The following is a 5809-nucleotide window of genomic DNA, read 5'->3' as shown; positions in this document are numbered from 1 at the left end:
CTATTTCTGAAACCTGGAGACTTTCTCGTGAAGAAGCTCTTTGGTTGGCTTGGGTTCAGTGGGAGCGATGGTTTTGCTTAGTCTTCTTAGGTCATCAGCTTCCAACACAACCACTCATGCCTTCATCTGTCAGCCTAGCAACAACTATTCTCACCATTAGCTTGTTAATTTACTCATAAGTTTTCTCTACTTTGACAGGGGTCAGACTCCATCTTCAACTTTTCTTGTTGAAGGTTCTATGTTGCCTAGATGAAAAGAAAACCAAAAATTTGATCAAATAATAATTATTATGTATTTGTGTTGATGATTTTTAGTCTTGCAATTTAAAGCATATGGATGTAACGTAAGTTTTTGTCATTAAGAAAATCAATTACTGTATGGTTCCATCCGAATTTCTTTTCACCTCCCTGTCAACATTTGCATTATAATCCAGGGCTGCTAGCTGGCTCCTGGCACGATAAACTGGGGGCGAATATGCAAACCTCTTCACGCTGTACATGAGAATTAAGTTGTTGAAATTCTTTAGTTCTGTTGTACTCCTGTAAAATATAAATCAATATTTCTTTAGGACAACTAAGACCAACTTTCCATTTTTTATATTTTTCTAAAGGGGTATAAAACTAAGATAATAGTAACATTTATGGAAGAAATATGCTTTAAATCTATACCTTTGAAGGTATACTTCTTATGTTCAAATTATTTGATTAAAAAAACACATATGCATGATTTTACCTAAAATTCAAATAGTAAAGAATTTGGTTTAAGAACCGTTTATTAAAAACGATCTTAATAAGTGCTTTGTGACTAGCACTGCCTTTCACTATCCACTCTTTATGTTCATCCTCAAGCGGACCATGCATGCATTGGTTGTTTCCAAAGTAGTTGCTGCTGTAAGACATGTCCCATTCATGTCCATCAACAACATGGTGTACAATTCTACACCAAATCTCCTGCAATAATTTACAACCAAATTTATAATGGAAATCAAAACACCTAACAAATCTTACAAATATAGCATTACATCTGAAATTTAGTGTTTTGGAAACCAAAATGTCAATACCAGGAATAAGATGAAGTTAACATATGAATAATTTTGAGATTCAATGTCTCCTACCATGAGATACATGTATCTGCAAGCTTTATGTAAACATTAATTAGTTACAGATAAAATTTTTAAATATTTACCATTGATCATATGCAGTTCTAAACTTAATAACTGGTCTCAAAATGATATCAAAACAGTAAGTCTAATTATAAAATCTCAGAATAAACTAGTTGTAATTGTAACGGGGACCGTTACAGATGTTCCCCAAACGCTCCCCAACACCCTTTTGGTGTCTTATTTCCTGTAAGCTTCATTAAATAAGGCAATGAAGTATATTGATCGTTTTTTGCATTTCACGCGTGCGCACGTGCATGCATGTGCAGGATGACCATGTCATCTCATCTATACTATAAATGCATCTTTATATTCTCAGTATCAAAACGTTTCATCAAAAAATAAATAAGTCCGGCTATATCAAGTATATTGGTCATCTTAGCATTGCAAGCATGCGCACCTGCATGCATGTTCATAATGACCATGCCATTTTGTCTATACTTATAATATGTCTGTTTATTCTTAGTATCAAAGCTTTTCATAAAAAATATAAAAGTTATGGCTATATTAAGTATATTGGTCATTTAACACATTGCACGCGAGCGCATGTGCATTCATGAGCATGATGTCCACATCATCTTGTCTACACTTTTAATATATCTGTACATTCTTAATATCAAAGCTTTTCATAAAAAAATATAAAAATTACGGCTATATTAAGTATATTGGTCATTTAACACATTGCACGCGCGCGCACGTGCATGCATATGCATGCATGTGCATGATGACCATGTCATCTTGTCTACACTTTTAATATATATAAATATTTTGAGTATCAAAGCATTTCATCAAAAAGTATAAAAGTTACGAGTATATCAAGTATATTTGTCATTTTACGCTTTGCGCGTGCGCACACGTGCATGCATGTGCATGTTGACCATGTCATCTTGTTTACACTTTTAATACATCCTTATATTCTGAGTATCAAAGCATTTCATCAAAAAATATATAAGTTACAGCTATATCAAGTATATTGGTCATTTTACGCATTGCACGTGCACGCACGTGCATGCACGTGCGCGCAAAATGACCTTGATTCCGCATATCTACATAACATGCCTATTAACCCTAAAAAGGTTTCACCTCAATCGGATGAGTAGTTGACGAGATCATTCACGGACAAAAAAGTACCCAGGAAGAAGAAGAAGAAGAAGAAGAAAAATAATAATAATAATAAGAAACAGAGTAAAAACAATATGTTCCCCAACTTCGTTTGGGGAACATAATTACCAGGAAACTGTCTACATCCATACCAGAGGAGCAGATGTACTAAAAAATGATTCACAATATCTTTGCTCCAGTCAATCAAACTTCTGCACTCTTTAGCCTGTCCAGCTGCCACAACTTTCGTTCCTAGATTCTTGGCCGCATGCCATACATCATGCAAATGTTTTATGTCTGGGAATCTATTTTCTTCAAAATAATTAAAAAAAACTTCATTAATACAGATTTAAAGTCTTATGCAATGTCCTTGACACATATGCTTACTCATCAGTGCTCCTATTTGCAGGAGAGCATCCGTGACAACTTCTTCTACATTCAGATTATGGGTATCCTGCATCTCTTCCATCGCTCTAAGGAAACAAGCTTCTCCATGTTTGTGCTCTTCATGCAGCTTTCCCTCTTATCCATAGTGATAATGGAAACAATTTTTTTGTGGAATTTTCCATTACAATATATGTGCATTATTTGAGAGGGTGCCCAGGGCTGTCATTTCTGCAATCTCCTACGTAGTATAATAACACTATAGAGCAACTATATTCAACTTTGTTACATTGTGAATTTCATTATATTTCCCTTAATGCTTGTACAAACCTAAAGCAACAATAATCTGGCCTTCTATCTGATGAATAACTTCCCTCTGTTGATCTCTCCAAAAAGAGTTGATTGTGGGTACCAGATAAGTCCTTTGGGTGTTTGAGAATTTAACAGTTCCTAAAAAATGTAATCTAAAGAATCTTGCAAACAGGGCAATTTTTAAGAAGTTATTCCCTGATGCCAAGATAGCTGATGCCATTTGCACATCACCACAATGTAGGCTCTGTTCAGCATAGGCTGGGAACACCACTTGTATGCTATATGCATCTTGGTACATTCCTGAAATAAAATGAGAAGCATTTTAAGAAATATTATGGATGTTTCCCAAACACTTCTTCTTCAAGCGTGATTTCTTCGATGTCCTGCATGTTGTTTGGTCTAAGGTGTAAGAAAGTAAAGATGTGAGTTCATATGAAATTATAAAGCTTTCTCAATCAAATACATCTCTGAAGATATATAGGAACATTCTTATTTTACCTGATGGTTACATTGAAACTGGGTTTGTATTCCTCATCTGAATCAATGCCGCTAGTGCTTTCCTCAGACATATCTATTGTTACACTTCAAATCAACAAAAATCATCTTGCATTATAATTAGTTTAACTGAATTTATAGTGTAACTTCAATCAAGGATATGCAGATTAAACAAACACAGAAGGAAGTAAATACAGCAGCGAAACACTCTATGGAAAACGCACCTTACATTTAAAATATACATGATATTCCATTGGTGTTTTGATGAGTACGTAACACAATTAAGGCTACAATAAGGAGGCGGGGCCTAATGTATACGGGAAATGCTTACTATGACATCACTCAAGAGTATTTGCTCTTCAAATTACCACAAAATGAAATGATTTGCTATTTTAAACTGTTTTAAACTGTAGCTTTATACTACATCAATACTTACTATTGCATGTATTTTTGTCGTTGGTTAAATCCCACACAGCAATATATAAGCAATTCACTGATCGCAATGCACTTGTCAATGTGACGTCATATCGTGGAATTTGACGCAGCTTGTATGCAGTGAGAGGCGGATCAAGTTATATTTTATAGAATGAAAAATGTATTTTGTAATTAAATGAAATATTATTTGCAGATATATAAGAGGCCATTAACTTGGATGCGATGTCTATTTTATAATTTTATTCATATACTTCCCGTAAATTTCCTAGACAAGCGATACTGCCGTTTATTTGTATGCAGATTCACTGAAAGTAATAGAAAGGTCGAAATAAATCAATACATTGCAAGAGCATACCCTCAATTAATTATGACAAGCTTTTACACATAAACTCAAAAGGTATGAAGATATTTGAAAAGTGCTGCGAACCTGATCAAATCTTACAAATGAATTATATTTATTGACAAGCAAAATATTCAACATACAGTGTTACATATATAATTTTAACAATTAGATAGTAGAATCAATATAGGTTCTCAGCACTTTTTACAAACTACAAAGAATGTTGAAAATAATTATAAATTAAACTTAAAGATTTTTAACTTGGTTATGCCCTTGCAATACTGGGATTTATAGATCACCTCAATGCTGAGAAATAGTAAAAATGACGACTTCCGTTCGTTGACAATTGAAATGACGAGTTGCGGGTGTTGAACATGGAAATTCACAAGACTGGAAACACAATGGGACACAGACTAGCGATGTATCAATTAATCTATAATCTCTGAAGACACGGAAACCTTAACTTCTAGTCGGTAAGTAGCTTTCATCTTTAATATTTGAGGATGTCACATCGAGGTGTCGAAAGTCGTTTGTCGAAGTTGCCAACCTTGTTCTCTTTTAGTATCAGAGAGTGTGAATTTTTATAAAAGGCTAGTTTTAGGTCATATTTTGAATTTTCAGTTGAAATACCTTGTGAATGTGTCGTAGAAAAATATTTTATTCAAAAAAGTCAAGAACCTTTGGGATACGGAACACGGGAGGGGGGGGGGGTCCCGTCCCCAAGCACCTGCGAATTATTAAAGACCTATCTTTTCTTATTTAATGATATGACAAGAGTTTAACACTCATTCTCTGTAAGCACCAACAAATTTACTATAGGGCTTGGAAACGACATGTCTCGGATTTTGATGAAATTTGCACCACAGATGTGTCTTGGTACAAAACTAGCAAATATGGTGTCGGAAGTTCCACACATGCACTTGGTTGCCATGGAGACGGATCCATTGAATTTGGCCATTTTTGGCCCTTTTTGACCAAATGAAAACATTAAAATTAAGGAAATGTAAACAGATATTTTTCGGTATTTACAACACTCAAACTAAAATCATTGGATCACATGATAACTGGAACTTTTAAGGTACACAGGGCATATAATCATTTATTCTAGAAATATTCCCAATCTAATAAAAAGGTCATGTAAATTGAGATGGTTTCTGAAAATTTGAAAAATGGGGAATTTAGCATTTTTTGAGATCATTAAGGCTAAATAAGAAAAATTGTCCGTGGAAAATTTCCAAATCTTATGTGTGTTTTTATACTTGAGATTTAGTAGTGTCATTTCATGAAAAAAATATCGGTGGGCTTTTACTCCTAATTTTAGTAACATGTATCTATAAATAGATATATTTTAGAAAAATGTAAAAAATCAAATTTTGGCGAAGTTTTAGATGTCAATGCTGGATAATTAGGAAGTATATTGTAAATATTAAGATGTTAATGACAGTAGCTAGACACCACTAGCTTGAGTGGACAATGGTTGAAGGGGATTCCCATTTCTATTTATAGTATCAAGCACCTAAAAATAGATTTGTCTCCGAATATTAGGAAAAATGACAGTTTTATGCTAATTGGAAGCTTCGTAG

General features: G+C 33.9%; 1 pseudogene; it reads right to left on the bottom strand.

The window, feature by feature from the left end:
• LOC133195071 (uncharacterized) lies at positions 1-2845 on the bottom strand (annotated as a pseudogene).
• Between the last annotated feature and the right edge of the window lie 2964 nt (positions 2846-5809).

The sequence above is a fragment of the Saccostrea echinata genome, unplaced genomic scaffold (genome assembly GCF_033153115.1).
Source record: "Saccostrea echinata isolate AGI-Se365-2 ecotype Australia unplaced genomic scaffold, CSIRO_AGI_Sech_v1 ptg000029l, whole genome shotgun sequence".
NCBI classification, from domain to species: Eukaryota; Metazoa; Mollusca; class Bivalvia; order Ostreida; family Ostreidae; genus Saccostrea; species Saccostrea echinata.
This window is presented reverse-complemented; position numbering and strand designations above follow the sequence as displayed.